The following is a 23,913-nucleotide window of genomic DNA, read 5'->3' as shown; positions in this document are numbered from 1 at the left end:
AGCTGCCGCAAGCCTGCGGGCATGATGCAGGGTGTAGCCAAGGATGCTAGGAAGCCCCTTCTCCTAGCAGCGCTGACAGTCGGGGTGGACTAGGCAGAAAATACACGCATGAACTGAAGAGTCAGTGACAAAACAGTGGTGTAACCAAACCAAAAAAAACCCCAAATCAGTTTAAGTAATGTCACAAAAAAGATCATTTTGTCTCACCGAGTGTCTTTCATGAACCAAGGCCCTGCATGGTGAGGCCACAGGGTGAGTCACATGTGGACTATTTGGGGGACGCTTCCTCCCACTCCCAATGTTCCCTCCGTGTGGAAGGGAAACAGCGGGTGTGAAATGGTTGGCATTTCTTCACCCACTCCACCCTTGGAGAGGTCGGGGGGGGACAGTGAACCAGTTTAGAGAGTGCTGTGTAAGTAGCTCATTTGCAAAGACTAATGGGCCATGTTACTTTCAGAAACACCTTTCTGGCTCTCGGGGGTTGCATTAACCACTGGGAAGCCTCCTGGTATGTGAATTGTGTGCCCCCAAATTCATACATTGAAGTCCTGACTCCCAGTACTTTGGAAGTGAGTCCTGTATTTGCTGATAGGACCTTTAAAGAGGTAATTACAGTTAAATGAGGTCTTTGGGCGTGGGCCCTAATCCGCTATGACTGGTGCCCTTATAAGAAGAGATCAGGACACAGACGCACACAGAGGGAAGACCATGTGAAAATACACATAGGAGAAGACAGCTATGGACAAGCCAAGAGGAGAAGCCTTCGAAGAAACCAACCATGCTAACACCTCAGTCTTGGACTTCTGTCCTTCAGAATTGTAAGAAAATTAATTTTTGTGTCTTAAGCAGTGTTTGGTATTTGGCACAGCAGCCCTAACAACCTAATACACTTACTCTAGCTGGGCTACAATCCATGTCCGGACAAAGCTGTGAGACTTACACTTCCCCTTACTACCACCACTTCCATCACGCGGAAGGTTGCTTTGATTCAGCGTTCTCTGGATTACATTCACAATGAAGCTAAGAGCTGGGCCTCTATCTGCTGTTCTTTTTGTCCTATTTCTCACTTTGTTCAGATGTTGAGTGAAGAAGGAAGGATACTTGCTATTGGTTTTTCTCAAAAACTCTAGATGATTGAGTTGGGCAAGCCAGTTTAGACTGTGGTAATAAATAACCTCCAAATCTCAGTGGCTTAACAAAACAATCGATTATTCCTTGCCCACATTCTGTTATCAGCTTGCCTAGGTGGAACTTGGATTTTATGTGCCCAACGCAGCTCAGTGGGCAGACTCCACTCATCCTGGTCATTCAGTCACCCAGAGCCTCATCGCATTCTGAGGATCCATGGGCACCACAGTGGGAGGATGCAAACATGGTGAGCTGACCCTGACTCTTAACCATCCCTCCAAAAATAACACACATCACCTCCAATACTATCTCACTGGCTAGAGCAAATCAGCGGATCATGTCTGTCATCAAAGGAGGTGGGAAAGTGTAATTCCACCCTGCGACCAGAAGGAGGCGATATGGAAATATTTGTGAGCAGCCCTAACGACTGCCATACGGACTATCATTCCCACTCCCGAGGAGGGTACAGGAGGAGGGGGAGGAATTGTGCCCAGATTGTCATTTCTGAGTGAGAAAACTGACCTACTTGTGTGTGTACATGATCCTCCTGAAGGTCCTCAGTTGGGCAAGTTACTCCCCTAAGAAGTGAGGCTTTAGAAAGGGGAACTGCAGCCGTACCTCCGCTCATTCGGTTAACAAGTATTTGTCAAGCACCTGTTAATAGGCCAGGCACAGGCACTATCCTGAACCTTTAAGGATTTGGGGGATTCCTCACCTCCCACCCCCTAAATGCCAGTACAATCCCCTAATCATCGTGGAAAGAAAAATATCTCAACAGATTTCCAGTCTAAAGCAGGGTAGAATTATGGCAGAAGTGCCTTTTGTGCTAACTTTTCATGATAGAGAAAAAAATACCATTTTGGGGGAGAAACATTCATTTTATAGTGAGTTTGGTGTGGAGGAGAATTTGGGACAAAGGAAAGCAATACGTTTCCATCTCGAGGATCCAAAAATGAGTCGTGGAATATCCATGGAATGGTCATCACCACAGCTGGTAGGAACTTCAGAGAACTGCACCTTCAAATCCTTTATTTTACAGAGGACTGGGACCTGATTTCTGTAGAGACTTTTTTTTATCATGACTTCAGGAGGGGAATGAAAAAGCACCCTCTCTTTTTCTTTATTCTGATCACATAGTCCTCCTTCCAGCACTGCCCCCACTCCTGTACTGTACCTGCCTATACAAGACTTTGGGTTTGGATGGGTGGGGGCATGGGAGAGTGAGGGGAACAGCAGATTAAGAGGGAATATGGTGGCTGCCTTCTAGATGTGGCAAAGGGGAATTCAAACCACCGAAGGGCAAACCTGCAGTACAGTGGACCTCCGCATGGCCCATCCACGCACCCGGAGGACAGTGAGGCGATTCAGAAAGCACCTGTGAGTGCTGTTGAGGAGGAACTCAATGTAATCTCAAGCAGTATGATTACTCCTGTTCATATTTATAGTGTAGTTTCTAAAACGAGAAGCCTAAGGGGTCAGAAGAACTATGGAGAAAGAAGGCAGGAAACTGACTTGTAAGCATCATCAAACCTCCTTGGGTTTTCTCTTCCTCTTTCAGACTGACAACATGGTTTTTGAAAGGATGAGAAAGCACTTAGTTTGCATTAGCAGTTAGGTACTCCAGATGGTAGATCACCTGCTTCCAGATTTCAGCTGAGACTTGAGAATTTGTTTCATCTAAGTCCTTAAGCTAGTTTCAAGCCTTGGTCCCCGAAGCAAATGGAAGGTTATAAAAAAAACCTCCTGGTACAACTCCCAGGCTAAAAGACATATGCTACAAACCTAAGCTATTTTCATAGCTTCTACATTGGGGCTGCCCCAGAATTCTCAGAAATGGCTGAGTTGATCGGAAGGATCCTGGAGATTCATTAGGGGCAGGGTACTTATTTCTCTGCAGTATCTTGGGCGGATGTTAGCGGATCACGGGAAGGGTTTGTGGGATGGTTGCCAACAACACCAGGACGCAGGGAGTCGGTGCCGAAGTCGGTGCCAGCTGATGTGAGAATGCTCCTCTGCTCACCTCCGCAGGGACAGGCCTGGGGCTCCATGGACGCGTGCAGCGGGGAACACCACCCCTCCCTCTGCCACCCTCAGCAAGTGGGCACACACTTGCTCTGAGGAAGGAAGTCGAGTGGATGTTTCCATGTTCCTCTGGGTGACAAGTTCGTGTCCCATGTGCAGCTCTAATATGTATGTGGACATGGATCATTTCACCTGAGGACATTTTGTTCTAATTTTGGTGACCTTAAAACACCAGTTGGTGGAGATTCCTTCATTTCCTTTGGTCTAGGAAGTAGAACATAAGAGATGAATACCCAAAACCTATCACAAACTTTCTGACAGCCAGGAGTGAGACATACAATCCCTTTCCCTTAGTTCTATGCTGCAATAATTAGCAGAAAGAGAAAAATCAGTCTTTATGAGATAGGAGTCTGCCTTTGGAGCAGGCCAGTTCCCAAAGCCTTCTCTCAGGGTCCTGCCAGTTTTCCAAATTAGGAGCCAGTACGGTACTGTGCTCCCAGCACAGAGATGAGCGTCAGTTCCGGCTCTGCCACTTAAAAGCCCCATGGCCTTGGGTAGGTTCCTTTAGTCTTTATCCCTCATCTGAAAATGAGAATAAGGACCTTTGCTTATTCGACAGAGTTGCTATGGGTTAACGCGAAATGATTTTATGTAAGTACCACTTGCCCTAGATTCCATAAGGCTTTGCTACCAATAGGAACTGTGCAAATAAGCAGATTCTCCTGCTCACGTGTGGACCTGAGCCCCAGCCCTGGGCTAGGGTTCAGGAAGCAGGGCGGGTGGCAAGGTTTGCATGGGACTGGCCAGGGAGCTGCATCTAAGGGAGGGCTGAAGCAAGCAGAAGATCAACTCCAGGGGGCTCGGAGGGAGGTAGGATGCAGTGATGAGGCAGTGGGTTGGAAAAGAAATCCATCCAGTCTGAGCAGATAGGCTCCCAGTGATGGGTGGGAGGTAAGCCCTGTAGACTAGTCCCGGAGGCCCCAAAACACAGCATGAAGACTTTTCATAGAGCATCTGCAGACTGGATTCCAGCGAGGAGGGCGTTCTGGAGGACACTGAGTCAGCGTGAACGGTGACACAGGCTCTGTTGTTTGCACTTGCTCCCCTGTCCATCTGTAGGAAGAGGATGTAAGTTTTCAGACAATGTGTCCCTGGATAGGGCCAAGGTTCTTGCCATCTTGTTAGAGAAGTCCAAGGGTACTGTCAAGAGCCAGCTCAAGAAAACCTCATGAGGACTCTGACCCACCCATGTCACCAGGTTCTGGTCCCATCCAGCTTCACACCTTTGTGACTCAGGCCCATAATGAGACTGTGGTGTGTCTGCTCTATTTACCAGGACGCCTGCTGTGGATAGGAAAGCACCGTCCACCTGGAGAACCGCACAGGCAACGCACTGCCTGACCCACCCATCCCAGCAGCTCAGAGTTACTGATTACGGGACAAAGGGAGAAGAGCTCAGCAGACATGCATGCACAGGGCTTGTAACCAGAGGAGGGCTACCTGTGTTCCTGATTAGCGTTGTTTCCTTACTTACTCAGATATCTTGGTTGTTTTCAGGGCATATGGCTCTTGAGCCTTTAAAAAGACAACAACTCCAAGGATATCCACTAGCGCATTAATGCCAAGTACCAAGTGGACCCTTGAATTTAGTCCAGTGCCTCACTCATCCCCCAGGCAGCTGGGAGTCTACTTAATTATTTCCAGTGCTGATGGTGATAGCATGTTTTGTAAAGCAGAAATGAATCTTCACTGACCCATCTTTCATGATTGGACAGTTCCAAAACCATATGCCTGTCTTTGTTGACCCGAATGAGTTCCCCAGTTAGGGGCCCATGGGTGCAGGCTGACAGAAGATGCCATTCCCTCTCTGGTTCCACAGCTCCCCAGCCCTTCCTGCAGGACATGCCCTCTTTCCCGTCTCCACCCTGCTCTGGGTGGCCAACACCAATGGGCTTCCCTGCCCTCTGGCTTCCTGTTGGGTTCAGCCAATGGGAGACACCAGCAGGAGATGGAAGAGGAGAGAATTAAGTCGGGGTGTTTTTTCCCCCAGCATCCTCCTCATCAGGTTACCTTGGGCTGGCCACAGCCCTCTAAAGCTTCCCTTCTCTCCCCAGCCTTTTCAGGTTCCATGTTCAAGGAAATACACTTTCTCCTTGCCTAGGACAGATGGCAGAGTCTTAGTGTTTCTAGCTCCTGGGGAATTTGCTGTCTTCTGTGGTTTCCCCTACCTGATTTTTATTGAAAGTCCATTTATTTGACCCCTCCTGGTTCTAATGCCCACACTATCCCTTAACCTTGTGAACTTCTAGAAGAGTAAAAAATTAGCAATTTACTGAAAATGTTATGAGCTTCTAAAGAGAGAGGCAGTCCAACCCCTTCCTTGTTACTTCACCCTCTCTCCTCCGGAAGCTTGCTGCTGGCTTACTCATGTTGCCACCAGGCGTCAGCCCACCCAGTCCTCTGGGTCTTGGATATGGGCCCGGGCATGCCTGCAGAGTTGCTGCCCCCAGAGCCTCTGCTGAGGCGTGAGATTACCAGGCTTACTTGGGGCAAACGAAAGAAGTGCAGCCAGGCAGAGAGCCTGAACTGTGTTGATCAGGGAAGCAAAAATCAAAACTGGAGATCAACATCAGGCATCAAATCTGCAAGACAAGATGAAGCATCAACAGGGAGGTGAATCATCAGGGCAGAAGCGAGGAAGAGCAGAACTCAAGGCAGCTTGAAACAAGTTGATCAGAATAGAGGTCATGAAATGTGTGCAGGGGTCTGAGGCCCATTGCTACTTGATGGAGAGAAACTCTGAAGTAGGTGGGTGGAAGGAGACAGTTCATAAACCAGTGCATTTAATAAAAGCCAGCATCAATATATCTCACCCATGGTGGGGCTTGGGATTTTGTCAGGCTTCCAGTCCCAGGATTTGGTAGTGTGACCACGAGCCCTCAGCTCCCGGGTAATTCTTCTGGTTGCTGAGTAGACCAAGGGCCTCTCTGAGGCAGGGGGGAACCCTGATGTCCAAATCTCAGCTCTCCAGTCCCTAGTGGGCCCGGGCCATAGGATGGTCTTCTATTTAAACACCCTCACTAATCCTGAGCTCTTGCACTACTTAGTTTACAGCTACCCAGGCCACCTTCAGTAAGGCCCTGCTCTGCTGCCTACCTTCCCCCTCTCCCTGGACACAGGATTCTGCTTTGGTGACCCCACTTTTGGAAAGTGTCTTTCAGAATAATTTCAGGTGGGGAGTCCTGGGCCCCATCTCTCTGACTCCTGAGTAAAGAACAGGGATTTACTTCAACTTCCTCCCCCTTCTGTTGTGCATTATCCAAATTAACAGCCCCAGAATTTGGATAAAATCGTATATTATATCGTAATCTGCAAGTCCTCGGTATCCTCTGGAGGTTGGTCTTTTGCAGTAGGGTGAGTCTCCCACTCCACACGGGGTTTATGGGGTGGAGTTCTCCCTAGTCTCCTCCAGCCCTGTGTTGCTAAAAATATAGGATGCTTTGGGCCCAAGCCCATCCAGGTGAAAGTAATTTATAGCCTCCTTCCATCTACTTCTGTAAGGCTCTCCAAGCCTCCTGAGAGCTGTATGGGATGTTTTAAATATTTCATGGGGACTAAAATGAGTAATGTTGTAGCTCCTGGGGTTCCTTCGCAGTGGGGTCTAGCTCTCCCAGGTGTGGAGTACAGGGAGGATATCAACTTGCATTCCATTTTAACTGCTTTCCATACTCCAGTGCCTAGAGAGTTGGCCAGCAGCTATTCTCTCCCCTTAACATGCATAGAAATTGTAGAATGTCTATTGTTCTACTTACTCAGCAGATCTTTTTACAGGACCCAGGAGCAAAGTCCACAGGATGGGTACCACTCATACGCCATATCCCAAGAGTCCTGCAAGAAATCTCTGAAAAGAGAAAATTGTCCCAGGACTATGGCATGTATAGATCTGCATCTGTCTGGTCCATGGAATACCACAGCAGGCTCTGAGGTTACCTTCTTGTTGTGGCCACCCCTTGGGCAAGTTCTCATGGCTCCCAAATCCACACAACCTATGATGACAGAGTGTGAGGAATGGTCAATGGGTCAGCCCTAGTTGGCCACATACCTCTTTTCCTGCTCACTCGGTTATGTAGAAATAGGCTAGCTGGTAACCTCTATCATTCAGTACATTGCCTCTACCAAGAAATGGGAGCCTGTCAACAAACATAGATGTGCAATAACTTTATATGTATGTATTCCTTCCCCCCCAGGATAGGTAAGAACCTTATTTTTCCTTCCAAGTTAGGTAGGAATATTATTTTTATTTACTTCTTCAAGAGACACATTTGCTACGTTATACAATACACATAGAGCGGGAAATAGAAAATTTCTGGATGGTGATAGTGGAGTCAAAACCTACCTTTTGGTAATGTCCACTTTCCAAATATCATTGGTCTGCTTACTGGAGCCATCCAGAGAAAGCTTTCTCTCACAGAACAGCCTTTGCTATTAAAAAAAATAATGCTTTTTGTTTCCCTTCCGCTTATAGACATCATAATTGCTTTCGAAATATTTAAAAACAGCAATCATGTGGACTTTAGGGTAAGACAGGACAGAATTGAATCTGGAGCCCCTGAAGCCCATTCTCTTTCCTTTAATTGTCTTTAAAGCTGGGATAACAACCAGAAAGGCATAAGGCTGGTGAGAGGAGCTAACACAGGTAATCTGGTCCTGAGGAAGACTCAGTGATCATCTGGTGAATTTAAATGAGTGAACCAGATCTTAATCCCAGTGCATTTTAACTCCAAGTTTGGTTTATTTTCACTATGATGAGTTGCTACCAAACCCGATCAAATTGACAGAAAATGCTCTTTGGTTACTTATCCCTCCAACTATAATTTTTTCTCTTTAAAAAGTATAATAACACATCTGAGATCTATTAAATGGTGGTATACATTTCAGTATATGTTTCCGCTAATGCCTTAGTAAACAGAAACCACATGAATGTTGACTGCTCAAATACGGTAGCAGCTAGTCTGCCTTGAACGAGGCCCAATATAAAATTAAACATTGCAGGATTACAAAAAAAATGGGCCTATCAAAAATAGAATTCTAGTCCAGTTGCATCTGAATCAGTTTTCACAGTTAATGCTTTAAACCATTTCCTATTGTTTGGAATGAAGAAAGTTTTTAAAAGTCTAAGGTATCCTTATTTATATCCAAGGCAAGTTGTACCAGTTAGGAATACTTCTGGATGTCAATTTCAGTCTACTTAACTAATGTGGGTTAAACAATGGAAGAGTATTTTGTCATTATTTTCATATTTTCTCTAATAGAAACCTTTGTTCAGGGCAATATCTCTGTGTTTCATTTGGTCTTTTCCTCATGGTTGTAAGATGGCTGCCTTAGCTCCGGATATCAAGACCACCTTCAGTTAAAGAGCTAAGAGTCAGGAGGTAGGACTGGCCACATGCCACTATGTCCTTTATACCCAAAAAACAAGACATTATGCAGGAGCACAGAAGAGACTTACATCTCATGGCCAGCGTTGTGTCACAGGGCCATCACCTGCAAGGGAGACTGGAAAACTGAGGTTTTTACCTATGCCAGCCTCTGTAGTGGTGGCAGACAAGATAGAAAGAGATGGAGATGAGTGTTGGATTAGCCAGTCCCTAGTGTCAGTCATCCTGAACCTTTTAAACACGTTCACGGGCTGAGGCTTACTGCAAATCTCCCTAAATTAACTCTAAAAAGAAAAAACAGCATAGGTATCAGGCTACAGAGCAAAGGAAAACATCAGAATCAGACTCACCGAAGTTTAGGTGCTGGCTCTGTGGGATGGCTCTAGACAAGTCACTTCTCTTTGAACATCTATTTCCCAATCTATATATAACAATACTGTGTCCTAGAGTTATTGTAAAGATCAAATGAAAGAATATGAAAGCAGTTTTTATGCTGATTATTCCTCGGCACATGTGCATTATTATGGTAAAGATAATAGTGGTAAACAAGTTAAAAGAGGAAGGTGAGAGTCTGTTCTGTACTATACAGAATAGTCAGACCCATAGGTCTATGATAACTCAGGTCTTTTTTTCTTTCCTTCCATCACGCAAGTCATTATTTCACAGCCCACACCCCGAGGCTGTGACCTACGTGTGTCATGTTCAATTTCACATCTCCAGTGCCTAGTGCACAGTGGAAGGTGCTCAGGGAATGTTTAGTGAAAGAATGAGTTCCCCCAGAAGTGTGGACCAGTTGGAAAAAGAGGAAGTTGTTATTCTATCAAATGTGTTAGGAAAAGACAAAGTTTCTCAGAAAATTATTCAACAGCTATTTAAAAATAAATAGGCAAGGAATTCTGAGAAGTGATGGCAGGAGAAATATAGTTTCCAGATCTTCTCAAGTTTCTACAAAGCTGCTAGATACAAGAACAAAAACCCATGGTCTGCATTTACAAAAAAAAAAAACCCTAGGTGTTTTTCAAACATGAAAATACAGTGGGTGATGGAAAAACACCCACAAAACCACAAGATCTGCAGTGTGTCAACAGATCTGCTGGAAAAGGAAAGGAACAAGAGAATGACTGAAAAACGTGAGAACAGGAGAACCCTCAATAGCCAATGAGTATTCACTGAGAAGCACAGACACATAATTTGGGAAGAGCAGCTGAAATAGACATTCGAGAAGGATTCTGCCCCCTGGGATAAAGGCTCAGATTAAGAGAGTCACAGTAAGAACTGAAAACACTGGGTCAGTCTAGCCCCTATGAAATCTGGAAACTAACAGTCATTTCTCCCTTTTAGGACAGCCCAATGCTAAGAAAAATATGATGGGAGTGGAATCAAATTTAGAAGATCAGAGACAATAGTGATGAAGAAAGAAAGGTTCAGATAAAAGTAGAGGAAGGCAGGGTAAACACAGGAAATTTTAGAAAGAAACTGAAATTTTTAATATAACCTGAAAACTAGAGGAGAGAGCTCTGTGAAGTTAAAAATGTTATCTGAAGAAAGTCACCTTCTTTTATAAATCAGAGGGAACCAATTTCACATAAAAATGAGTGATATCAAACTATGAGATCAAGGTCCATGAAAAGTTATTTTAAGAAAAAGAAAATTAAGCCATATGTAATATCCCTATGGAATGAAGATATGCCAGAAATACATGTCGTCTGTAAAATAGATCAAAACTGTAACGTATTATTTCAAAATGAGTAAAAGACATTAAGAAAATGACATAAGAGATGAAAGAACAAAATACATCATAATTAGAAAACACCCTCAGAACCAGAACTGAAGAAATACTTCAAAATAAAGAATACATTTTGAAATGAGGACTAAATTATAAGGAACACAGAACACATAAACACAGCAAATGATGCTTTCAGGGAAATAGAAGGTGAAAGGAGAAATCTTTTTAAACCAAAAACAAATAAAGAGCTGAGAAGTGTTCGAGAGAACATTCTGACAAATATTGAAGACAGGTAAAGGAGACCCAATATATGAATAACCAGAGTTCCCTAAGGAAACCAAAACAAGGGAATAGAACAAATTCTAGAAACTCTAATTCAATAAAACTTTCCTGATATTAAATAACATTCAAAACTTCATATTTAAAGAGCATTTTGTATGCCTGAGAATATTAACATAGGCTGAGCAATAACAAAACATTTTACTAGATTTAAAAGACAAAGACAAAAAATCACTTGGGCATCCAGGGAAAAACAGCTAGTCACTTACCAAAGAAAGAAAATTAGACTACCTTCAGACTTTTGGGCCACATTTTACAGCAGAATAAAGTAGAATAACATATTTTAAATGGTAAGTCTAAATTTAACTATATTTACAATTAAATATAAATGGTCTAAAAAAGTTATTTCTCTAAGTTTGCCTTTCTCAGTATCCCTGCAAACCTTCACCTCCCCTCGCCTTGTTGCATTCAAACTCTGCCACGTGATGGTCGAGGGTCTTGGATGGGAGTGAGCTTCCTGTCCATTCCAATGGCAGCACACGTCTGCTTTGTATCAGTGCAGGATCCTGGGCTTGAATGTTTTCTTGCCGTTTCTCCAGCAGCAGAAGGGTTTTCCTAATTTCAGTGTAGCATATGAGGGTATGTTTTCTACTTATTCCCCTATTGCCAACCGTTGCATTAAAGTGGGGGAGCAGGACTCCCGGAAGATTCTTCTGCTTGTCTCACAGTAGTATCTGATCACCACCCTGCACAACTGCAAACCCAGAATGTAGGTAGGCTACTCCAAGTAATCATGCTCCAACTTTAAATCTGACAGAGCCTCCTCGCCCTCACTCTGTAGGGAGACTCTCACATCTCTTTTCAGGTCCCTGATCTTTCTCATAAGTCCTCTGTGCAGGCCCATGAAAAATAACTGTTGAGTACACAGGGGCTCCTATGTCTGTGACTTTGACACTGCAGCTCTGACCCACACTGGACATTTAAGAAGTTGTTTACATTTTAGTTGTTTTTACCCACGTTTGTGGCTACCACCCCTTCCTCCCACATTCTGACAAAGGTTAAATAAAACATGTTGCATGTCCCGTATCTTCTCAGAGGGGTTTATCAATCTTTGGAATTGAGTTTATCTGGTATGTTGAGATCTCGGATCTCTGATGGACTAAAAAGAATAAGCTTTTGTAGGTTATATGGCTTTTTGTTGTTTTTGTGAGGGTGGGAGTGATGTTCTCTCATAACTTTCTATATCATAAGTGAAAGTAAAGCTCCAATTTTAAAAAAACTTAGTTTTCATTTGGCAGTACAATATTAGTATTGTTATTCTGACTATTGGGTAATTACGTAATGTGAGATAAAGAAAATGAGTAATGATGGGATTCTCGCATTCATTACATCCTTAAGAACCAAGGTTTTTGGTATTAAAGAAAGATACATATATGATATGGAAGGAATTCAAGAAAAATCCTGTAACTCTGAATTTGAATTGGACACTATTATGAATTTATGAGATATTCTATATTTAATTATGTATTTATTTTCTAATTCCCAAAATGTCTAGAAACATGACTAATCTAGTTGCAGTAAACATCTGCAGTGCTCAAATTGTGATCTTCAAATATCATTTCCTACTATAAGAAACCAGGGTTTCTTGGAGAAATAGCTGATTTCAAGTTTGGGGTAGGAACTATGCAAGATGAGCCTAGAACATCTCATCCTCCCAAATAGAAAAGATTCTATCAAAGACTAATAGGATCATGTCAAGAGGACTCAGCTGCCAATCTTAAAGGGTTTCCATGGGCCTAAAATGGGACAACTTGAGTTTGAAAAAAGGTAATACAATGTATCCAAACTCATCAAATACGTTTACATTCATGAGTTCATAATGACATATTTTTTTTAAAGTTGAATTTCTCACTTTCAGAGGGTCATAGAGAACCAATTATCTTGAAAACAGGCATAAAAAAGGAAGGAATCAAGCATTTGTCCTAATTTTCATGTATGAACTATGCAACTGGGTAACCAAATAGTAGATGAGAAAAGCATCTTTTTATAAATTATTCCAACTACAAAATAAAGTGAGGTGTAGAATTAGAATGTCACCATTTTTCAATTTCCAATGAATTACTGTGTCTAGGCAAGAAGCCCCAGTGGCTGTTGACATCATAAAAAAGAGAGACAACCAGACATATGCTATCTAACGAAATAACATGCCACTTCCTACAGTCTTGCCAAAATGACTGAGGCAACGTTTTATTGGTCTCTGGATCCAGCTTCTGATTTGCAGATAACATAGAGGAGAGAGAAACATGTCGAACAGCACCAGGAGTACATAATCAGCAGAATCCAGACAATTCCACAGGTCAAACCACTACAGCTCTTTAACAGATAAATTATAAGCAAAAGCAAGGGATGGAGAGAAAGCCAACAGATTAAAAGAAAATTAAAAACTTACCCATTTTTTTAGAGTGTGTGAGAATAAATCGTAGTGCTAAGAATGTACACTTGGGTAACAAAATCATAAGAAACAGGGAAGCGATTAGTCTGAAAGTCAAGATAGTGGTTATTTTTGGAGAGGGGAAGGGGACACATGTGAAGGGCTTCTGGAGTATCTGGAAAATTTCTATTTCTGAGTCTGAGTGAGTGTTAGCCTTATAGTTCACTAAGCTATATGTTTGTTTTGTGTGGTTTCCTGCATGTGTATTTTATTTTACAATACGTTTTTTAAAAACCTGATTAACTTCAGAACACACTCTTGATTTCATCCCCCAAACAGAAAATTGCACATATATCTGTGTGTAAAAATAAAATACACTGTACATTTTTTTTAAAAGAATGAATAGGCAGGAAGCATATATTTAAGAATATGTTTTAGATCAAGTTGTATTTCCTAAATGCCTTTAATAAGACCCATTTCACAAAATCCTTTCCTTCCTTAAAAAATCCTTTTGGAAGATTCTGTGCACTTTTTTTCTACACTTGCCAAGCTAAATAGCTAGAAAGTATTTCCTTTTCAAAGTCCAAGGAACCTACAATCCTCTATATAATAAAAAGAAGGTGCATTAATGTTTCCATCTCCCACCCTTTCCCTCCATTTCAGAGAGGGAAAAATATATGTGCAGAAACATGCATACCCACGTATTTATGAAAGAAATGTGAATGCTATAATGCAAATGTAGAAGTGGCATTCAAAAGGGAAACCTTCTCCATGAAAAAGATAAATATCTTTCTCTGCAAGAGTTAGGGGGAAACAGTTCTATCCAAAGTTTAAAGGCAATTTTATTTGCCATCTGAGCTACAATTTCAAAGCCAAAATGTGAGCCTGATATGGGAATTTTAGCACCAACTGAAATTGCTGACATTTGAAAGGGGATTCCAGGCCTTCCTAAATCTTTTGAAGTTCCATTTTTCTTTGTTTTCAGATATCTTGACATAATCGGTCTATTGATGCCTGTGCTGTCTTGTGAATGAGGGCATTTGCTCACAATTCCAGGTCAGGGCAGGAGACAAGGAGAGGTTCAGATTCTTTTGACACCAGGGCGGCTGGTCAGGAAGTCCTCAAATATGCAGCAATGTGAACTTTTAGCTGAACTGTTGCCCAGTGGGACACCCGTTGGTTCAATCCCCATCTGTTCAGGTCTTCAAAGGCTGGGGGCATCTGTGCCCAGTGACCTGCATGGCTGGCCTGACACATCTCTTTCCCGTGGGGTGGTGGGGGTGAGAGACCAGATTGAAATAACTTACCCTCAGTTCTTGATTTGAGCCAGAACATATATAAGCCCCAACAAGATAGACAAATTTACCCCAGTTGCATTGGTCACTGAGGGAGCATTGGCTTGACCTGCTTGGTCCCCACATTTTGGGTTGGGTTAGGACCAATTATCATAGTAATGCTGGCATACACTTACATGGGTGTGAACATTATCCTTGTTTAATCATTACAACAACCATAAGGTAAATGGTGTTATCACCATTTTATAGAGGAAGGGAGGCACTGAGTGAATTCACTGAAGACCACATATTTGGTTGCAGAGCTGGGATTTGAACTCAGGCTGCTCTGGCTCCCCAATCTGTTCCTTAACCATGATGCTACAGTGCCTAAGGTTGAGGGGTAAACACAGGCATAGACATAGCTATATAGAGTACTGTCGATAATAGTTACCATTTTTTGAGCTTCTCCATGTATCAAGCAATATGCTAAACTTTACAAGTGCTTCATTAATTGTATACAGATAAGTGATAGATATAAAGATATGGATAGATAGGTATGGACATAGCCATGAAAGCTTAACAATTAAGAGCTAGCCTCCAGTCAGACTGTGTAAATTTAATCCCAGCTCCACAGTTTACCAGCTGTGTGACCTTGAGCAAATGATTAAATACTCCTAGGCCTCATCCAAAATATCCCCCTCATAGGGCTACTGTGAGAATTAAATGAATAATGTATGCAAAGCACATGATACAGTTTCTGGACAGACTAAATGCCCAATAATTAGTATTTTATTATAGATTATATATATAATATCAGATATGATATATATTAATTATTCTTTAATAATATTATTAGTAGTATTTTACATATACATAGATGGTCTATTTCTCAAGCAATTCAGAAAGCTTGGTAAAGAGGAATAACGTTCTTCAAAATTTGTCAGGGTCAAAGATTTCATACAAAACATATTTATGCTGACCTTGCCCATAGAGATCAATATTTGAGATATAAACCACCAAAGTAGAATGAGGAGGCTACAGTTGAAAATCAGTGTTAGGATTATAGACCACCCACATTGCTCAGGAGCACTGTTCTGGGCAAGGCAGGCCCCCAGCACTCTAGACAGAGGGCAGTTAACATTCAGCCCTCATTGCCATAGCAAGTGCCCCCCATCGGAGGATGCATGGAGGCCAGGGGATCAGATCACACTCTCCATTTCACCGATCTTTCATCACCTGGACTCTGGGCCATCTAAGGCCAAGTCTGTTTCTGTCGTTACAGGCCCTGCACAAGCATCTAGTATCCAAATCCCATTTGGTGTTTGAACAATACATTCCTATGCAAAGTAGATCTGATGGAATGGTAATGTAAGAGCAGGTAAAGCATATTGAGCAGGTACTTTGAACTGGGCTCCGTGTGTGTAAAATACTGTAAAAGCACTGTCTCTTTTGATCCTCATTGCTCGGACTCTCCTCAGGTCCCAAATCCATATATGCTGAATGGCAGAAGTGTCCTCAAGCCCAGAGCCAGCCATTTCTAAGGCTCTTGCAGGAAATCCTGCATTATAAGTTGTCCTCATTCTTCTCTAAACTACTGTTCACTATCTCTGCCTTTACTGCCATCCACACTCTACTTAAGGAAAGTTTCCAAAGAACTTCCTTCTCTGGGGATTGATTACTGGAAAATCGCTTATATGTCCATTTTTTCCCTCTGAGCACCCATAGCTCTTAATTCATAGCTTCAATATAACAGCACACTGAACACAGTCTTTTTCTCTTAGTAGGCAGTGACACTTTTCTGTCTATTCATCTTTCTGGCCCTAGCACTTAGCACAGTGCCCAACATATGTCAGGATCTTCATAAATATTTACAGAGAGAATACACATTGGATGAATGGTTAGATGCACATATGAAGAGATGTCTCAAGTGACTTCACTCTCTTTAACTGAGAAGTCACTACTAAGTCCCCTGTTGTTGATAACCAACAAGTGATTCAGTGAGTATAGTACTTAGCATAATATCTGACATAGAGTTGAGTAAGTTTTACTGAGTGAAAAAATACATGCATAATTCAGGCCTTAAGACAACAAAAATTATCTGGGAGATATATGTAAGCACCATTCTCCTAGTTCTGAAATATGTCACAAACGAAGCCAGATTAGCCAGATGCTGGGGACCTGGACTGCACCCCAAGAGGGCCTGAGGTGTGCTGTGCCGGCGTCAGCCTCTCCTGAAGTAGCTACAGGACTATGACATTTGCCGTCACCTGCCCTGTCAGGCTGCCATTGACGATCTTGCTCAGAACATGCAGAGCTGGGGTCCTGTCTGGTTTCAATACTAGGACTAGTTCTATTGCTGAGAAGCTGGTCATTTTTATCTCATATATTTGGTGAATTATGCAATTATCTTTATTCCTCCCTTCCTTTTATTTGGCTACTAAAAAGTTAGAGTTGGTTTTTAGCCAGTCATAAAAAATGGAAAGGTAATAATTTTTACCTTTAATAGTTTTTGTAATTTACTTTTTCAGTATTAGTCTTGGCTCACTTTCATTTCCTTCTTTCTTCCTTCCTCCCTCCCTCTTACTCCTTCCTTCCTTCCATACCTCCTCTGTTTCCTTGTTCTTTTACCTCCACTACTAATTTTATTTCTTCTCATTTATTTATGAATGGTGGTAAGCCATAAGGGATCATAAATGAAACTAAATTTAAAACAGCTTATGTCATTGTCCACAAAGCAAATGTGTTCAGCAAATATATTCTTATCCAGATACACAGTGATTTTTTTACCTCTTCTTGGTGTATTTAGTGTAGCCAGAACTAGAATCTTCCCTGGAAGGAGACAGAATGAAGGTATAAAATATTAAGAAAAATATATTTTAACAAGTCAATATCTCTCCCTGTGCATCGGTAGGTTGGATTAGCTCTCTTCTGACTCAGGAAAGGTAGTCACCAAGTATTTGTTTGCAGGAGGCAAAAAAAAGAGGAGGAAAGGAATATACTGGAAGAGATGAAGGGAGAAGGGAGACAAGGAAAAGGGAAATGGAAAAAGAAGGCAGGGGCTCATGCAGGGAGCGTGAGGGGAAATGCGGGGCATAAGGAGAAAGGTACAAAAAAGGTACGAAACATGAACTAATGGTTGAGTTTACCTTATCAGCTAAGAACAACACACTTGGACCCTCAGTTGTCTTTGAGAAGCTCTTTGGTGACCAGAAATAAGGGGGGATATCAGAGGTTATATTATCAGAATTTACACTCAAAGCTTTCTGCTAAAAGGTGATGGATCTACCCTATTCGATTTTAATACTGAACTAAGGAGAAAAGTCATAACCAGATTTTAGAACCACCGACTCAGACCTCCAACTCAGAATCTATCTTTTCACCCCACAATTTCCTGCCCTGAGAAATAAAAGCCAAAGCTTTTCTCTTCTAGTTCTCCTTGTGATAAAAATGCAGCCAAGTTTTCTAAAAAGTAATCTTAAATCTTCATATTTGTTTTATATTTTTATTAAATTCATTTCTGTCTGACAATAGTAGCAAATGAATTCATTGTAAAAAAAAAAAAGGCAAGACTGTATTAAAATAATATAAAAATGGCCTTTAACCTATCATGAAACAACCACTGGAAGTATTTTCAATTATTTCCTTCTAACTTATTTTCAGATACACAGGGTGAACACATGCAGCTATATGTACAATCAGTCCTTTACCTTCTTAAAATTTTAACTTAGTATGTCCCTATGTCAAAAAATATCCTTCAAATTTTTATTTCTTAATGTACGAGTTATAGTTATAGAAATATATTTTCTATTTTATCTGTTATTGAATTTTAGATAGCTTCTAAGGGGTGAAAATTCTGTATTTTCTTTAGTTTCTCTAATTGTAAGGTACTCAAATAATGGGGTTTTGGTGTGAGCATTAATAAGAGAATTGAAAGTCAGGTGGAAATACAGAAAACAGGGAACACTGTAGGATTAGGATTTAGAGACCAGAATAGGATTCAAGACATCTCTTGAGGTAGTGAATAGGGCTGCTCATCAATACCTATGGTTCTTCTCTCCCAGGGACTTGGTATAGATTGTATTTCTGCACTTTTCTACCTTCTGATTTTAGGCATGGCCATGCGACTTGCTCTGGCCAATGAAATGTGAGAGGAAGTAAAATGTGCCATATCCAGGTGGAAATATTGACTGTGTATGGGTCTTCCCATGCTCTTCCCATGCTATAGTGGATGTTTTGGGGTGTCCTGCCCCATTCTCTGTTACCAAGCTACTTCAGCCTCCCTCAGGGGCGGTAAGTGCTGCTTCCTGAGTTACAGCTCCCCTCTTCTCCAGAGAATTGCCCTAAATCCCAGAGGGACTACACAGTCTCTCCACCTTGAGGGACAGCCAGCTATGAATGACCAACTCCATGGTGTAATTAATGCTTATGAGCTCCTTATGGGACCAGGCTGAAGCTAGTCTCCAGCAAAGTCCACATCTTTGCTCAGTTTGCTTTTCCTGCCTAGCCCTGTTTCTCTTATACCCCTTTCCAAACAGAACTCCCTCAATAAGTCACTGCCACAAGAATCCACATCTCGGTCTTGGCTTCTGGTATCCCACCCTAAAACACCTTCCCAGGTGACATGGGGGCACAGTGTGGGAACCTCAGTTGGAGGACTTTGCCCTCAGTGCTGCCCAGAGTAGACTGGACTTTCAGTGTGCACATGTAAGTGAAAGGTAAGACTTGTGGTGCTAATACATCAACATTTGGGGGAATGATGAGTCTCTTCTGACTAATAGAGTGTTACAGATCGACCTTAATAGCAGGAGTTTCTAGATCTTCTTCCTGGACTCATGAACTGATTTGGCTCAGCTACGCACTCCGTCTCTGCTTCTGTTTTGTGTGTCTCACTTCACCCACTGCAAACTAGCTACCTCTTCCTCTTCTCCGCCCTCTGCCTCCTCTTCTATAATCTTAGTATTAGATGACTTTTAGATCCAGCTTGGGCATGACTCCTTAGGCTTCCTGGTCTACCTCATGGATGCTATCTATTGCATCAGCTTCAGCTCTATTTCCAACCTAGTTTTCTATGAGTTTTCCAATTCCAATTCCCAAGAGTGAGAATCTGAATGGCCAACTTCATTCTTGGGCTTCTGGGGAGTCTCTGTCCTGGCTACCTTTGAGTGAAGTCAGCAATAGCCTAGACATGAAGCACATGGTTATTTAGTGTTACCCCAGATTTCCCAGAAATGGAAACATTCTGATATGGATCTATGACTTGAAACTGGGCCATAGCTCCAAAAGGAAGAGCTAAATGGTTTTTGGTCTTATACGCAAGCAATTTTCTCTTTGGATTACTTCTTTGCCATGGAAGTCACTGTCAAATTGACAGTAGAGTCAGAAGAGACTAGGGACTCCTTTCATACCCGAGGGAATTGCTGTCTCCTGCAAAAGGCCAACTGGGAGCCAGGCATATCGAAATCCATAAACAGAGGCATGTGTCCTCCACAGGCAAAAGAAGTCCTCATAGCTCACATGATAAAATGAGCCCAGATAAGAAATTAGGAATAATGCTCAAGTGTCTGAATTATGCTTTAGAGCATCTCTTCATGGCAGATCGTGCCTGAGAAAGCATTCCAAGATTAGGGACCCTGTCCAGGTGCCTGTTACCAAAGATATCCCTAACAATCATGGTCCTGTACATGCATGCACCATCCATCCATTCAGTCATTCATTAAACAGATAGTTATTGAGCACCAACCACATGCCAGGTATGATTCTTGTTCCTGTAGACAAATCAAATAACAAGGCAGGTAAAACCACTGCCTTCACGGAGCTTACGTTCTAATTCAGGAGACAGTCAATGAGCAAAGAGGTAAATGATAGGTCAGTTTCTGATGACTACACAAAAGAATGAAGCAGGGTAAGGAAACTAAGAGCAATTGAGTTAGGGGTGGTATTTTAAATAGGATGGTCAGGGAAGACCTTATTGAGAAAATGATGTGAGCAGGCCTGAGTGAAGCAAGGGAGAGACCCACTGAAAAATCCAGAATAGAAGGATGCAGGCAGATGGTATAAATGCCCTGAAGCAGGAGCATATCTGGAAAAACAATGCAGGGAGAAACACACAAGGCAGAGTGAACAGTTTGAGTGAAGATCCTGAGGCAGGAAAGTACTCAGCAAATTCAAGTAACCCAAGGTGAGGTCTTCTGAGTGCAGCTCAGGGAGTCAAAGGAACAGTCAGCAAGTTGCTCATCTGGTAATAGGCAGGGAGAAAGCTTTGCAGACCCCTTTGTAGGCCATGCTATGGATTTTATATTTTATCTTACTGGTAATATGTGTCAAAAATTATTTACTATGGTTGAGTTGAGGGTTAATGATGACTTGGTAGGGAAGGAGGGAACTATGGAAATGGAGAGAAGTGTTTAGGGCCAAGGTCCATTTTGGAAGTATGATGGACAGGACATGGTGATTGATTGCAGGTGGGAAGTGAGAGGAGGGAGGTGACAACAATGGCTCTCAGAGGTCTTTAGACAGCTGGTGAGCAGAGATGTCATTTACCAAGAAGGGGAACTGTCAAGGGGAAATAGATTTGGAGAGGGAAGGGACATTAATCAGGTTTAACTTTATTAAATATAATAAAGTACTCTTACTCATATTTGATGACATGTAAACACACTTAGAGAAGTTATTTCATTCGCTCAAGATCACATACCTAGTAAGCAAAGGAGAGTGCTCTCATACCCCCATTCATCTGACTGATTTAAAAACCTGTGTTGTTTCCTCTATGATTTTCACACACCAACTTAAGCAGGAAGAAAAGACCAGAGCACCTTATGGAGCATAATAGAAACAGTGACACAGTGAGGCCAGCCAGAGAAGTGACCTGAGCACACCCTGCAGGTGCTGAAAGGGCTACACCAGGATCCAGGGCAAACACCCGGATTGTGTGGTCACGCCCTGCAAGATGTGGAGACTGGAAGTCAACCACCAGTCACTACAATTCTGGCCAAAATGGCTTCTCCTTTCGAAACGTTCTTGGGGACTAAAAACTGTTAACTTTGAGTGGTGGTCTCCAAATATGGTCTCTGGACCAGCGGCGTCAGCTTCACTTGGGGACTTACTAGAAATGCAAATTCTCAGGCACCAGCCCAGACCTCCTGACCAGAAACTCTGGGGTTGGGACCCAGCTCTCTGTGTTTTAATGAGCCTTGCAAGAGATACTGATGGATGCTCAAGCTTCAGAGTCACTGAATGAAAGCATCTGGTTACTTGATCTCAGTTTTTGCCTCCGGGCAGTCCTTGCCCAAATGTGTTCAGTGTCACCCCAGCAGCAGTCCCAGTTTGGACTGACAGGGAAGCTACCGCTACAGCTGGGTGGAAGCTCATTTTTCCCCTTGTCTGATTCTCTTACACAAATCCCCATCCAAAAAGGAAATGGCCCTTTTTTAAAGGGACTGTTGTTTTGTGGCAAAAGGAATGCTTTGCAAATTCTAGGAAGATGGCTTCAGTTATGGACAAGAAGTCTTGAGGGGAGGGGAAACTTTGACATGACTTTTCTTTTTTTAAGTTGTGTTCCTTTATTTTTCTTTGAAAAAGAAAAAGAAAACATTAACAGAAAACATTAAAAAACCTCAGCTGGCTGAAATCCCTGGAAGAAGAGGAGCCATGTGCGAGCCATTTGCTCAGTCCCCTCGGCTACAGTTGAATAAGCCTATAAGACAATGGTCCTCAAGGTCTGGCTTTGAACAGAGAATCTTTGCAGTGTGAACTGGCTTTAAGAAGAAACAGCAAGTGGCTCTTTGGTAAGACTGGTCCTCAAGAACATTCCTCATCCCTGTCTCCTCTGTGATATGTGTGTACCTGCACAGGGACCCTCAGCGTACCATTTTGGTAACCAAGTGCTTGGGAGCACATGAGGCTTTACTGTCTACAGAAGGCTTGCACATTCTTTATCCAGTTTACTTGACAGCGAGTGGGGTAGATCATATTTTCCCCACTGCACAAACAAGAAAACAGATATACAGAGGAGGAAAGTGGGCTCCTCAGATGAATAAAAATCATGAACAATGTAAATTTTAGATATTCTACCTCACTGAATTCTTGAAGTGAGAGTAAGTCTTGTCTCACCAATGGGTTTCAGGTCCTGGGCAAGTTCGCTCTGGATTCGATGAGACCGCAAAATGACAATGGAGTATTCTTGGGGTGAAAGGGTTTATGCCCGGCTTTGTTCTCATGGTGGCAAGTCAAGCATTAAAATCCCGTCCGCCTCAGGGCAAGTCTGCATGCAGCAAGCTGGTCTCTGCCTCTGGGCCTCTCTGTCCCCGCAGCCCTCTCAGCCTCTGTCCTAGGCACTGCCACCACCCCAGCCTCTGCAGCCGTGCAGCCCAGAGCCCTGGATGGAGATCTTTATATACAGTTAATAGTACCATATTGCCCACACTTGTGCAGTGGGCCAGCCGACCAGGGTCAGGGGAGAATCCTGGCCACAGGAATGTTCATTTTCTCTACAGTCTTGTTTTCATTTCACAGATGATGAAACCTTCAAAAACAGAAGCACCTTCCCTAAAGTCACAAAGCAGGAAGTCTGGGAACACTACTCAAACTCAAGGCTTCTAATACCCAGCCCTCTTCTCTGGGACTGAGATAAGGACTTTAAAGCTCTCACAGGTCCAGAAGCTTTCATGGATGTCATACTGATCTCTGGAAAACTGAACAGTTCAAAATAATTTTGCTTAGTTAAAATGCAATTGATCCCAACAATGAACCTAGCCAGAAAAACATCACTGGGCAAGTCCTTGCATTAGGAACGTTTGTGATAATAAATGCAACATTCAGGGAGCTGACCAGGATGGGGTTGGACCACTGAGGGGAAGCTTTGCCCAGGGCTCTAAATCCCCTTTGCAGCCTCCGGCCTGCCCCAGCCACAGTGAACATTGACACACCCTATTTGATGACTCAAAAATTCCACCCACAACACCCTGGAAAGTGTAAGTGAGGTGTTCCCTTTCCTTTTCAGCACAGAGATGTGACCTGTGGCCATCTCTCCCTTTGCACTGTGTGAGCCACCAGTGGTATGCGATCAGAGGTGGCTGTTGGGCCTGGGAAGAGCGCTCCTGCCCAGGAGGTGATGCCTTCAGACCACCTTCGGCAAGTCCGGATCAGCCCACATGTCCAGCAGGCAGGCCTCTTCAAGACAATTTGCTTCACCCCGATTTAGACTGCGATCCTGTGAGGGTATCTCAATTACTTTATCTTCCCAGCAGTTTTGACCCACGTAAGTCACTGGACTATAAGGGAGAGTCTGTCTATCACCTTCTGCTGAGAAATGTGTGATGACACCCCACTGCTTTCAGGATGAAGTCCTAAATGGAATGGGAACAAGATATTTCGAATTTTCCAGCAGCAAGAAAATCTGTCACTCAACAGTCATAGATGCTCTTCTTTTCTCCTTCATGATTCATTTGTTTAAATCATGGTTAATTTCCAGATGATGAAACGGGGGTGGGAGGTAATCCATAGAATAAAGCAGCAATGCCCTGGCAGAAACCAAAAATGAAAATGGTTTTTCCTTGCAAGTTCTGGCTTCTTTGGTTACAAGGAATCCAGCCTGTGTCAATCATCTTATGCTATCTC

The 23,913-nt window shown here is 42.7% G+C and overlaps 2 long non-coding RNA genes across 2 annotated transcripts in view; one reads left to right on the top strand and one right to left on the bottom strand.

The window, feature by feature from the left end:
* Window positions 1-1,239: 1,239 nt before the first annotated feature.
* LOC118915476 (uncharacterized) lies at window positions 1,240-23,824 on the top strand. The gene is made up of 3 exons (XR_005026089.2): window positions 1,240-1,375; window positions 21,877-22,082; window positions 22,810-23,824. It is a non-coding gene; the product is annotated as an uncharacterized LOC118915476 (long non-coding RNA).
* LOC130678948 (uncharacterized) overlaps window positions 2,072-23,913 on the bottom strand; it is a 34,013-nt gene continuing 12,171 nt past the window's right edge. Inside the window, exons 4-8 of the long non-coding RNA XR_008991921.1 lie at window positions 7,547-7,632; window positions 7,141-7,196; window positions 6,963-7,051; window positions 5,686-5,792; window positions 2,072-4,263 (exon numbers count right to left, since the gene is read on the bottom strand). This is a non-coding gene — a long non-coding RNA (uncharacterized LOC130678948). The remainder of the gene's footprint in view (window positions 4,264-5,685; window positions 5,793-6,962; window positions 7,052-7,140; window positions 7,197-7,546; window positions 7,633-23,913) is intronic.

Source organism: Manis pentadactyla, chromosome 10 (assembly GCF_030020395.1).
Source record: "Manis pentadactyla isolate mManPen7 chromosome 10, mManPen7.hap1, whole genome shotgun sequence".
Lineage (NCBI taxonomy): Eukaryota > Metazoa > Chordata > Mammalia > Pholidota > Manidae > Manis > Manis pentadactyla.
This window is presented reverse-complemented; position numbering and strand designations above follow the sequence as displayed.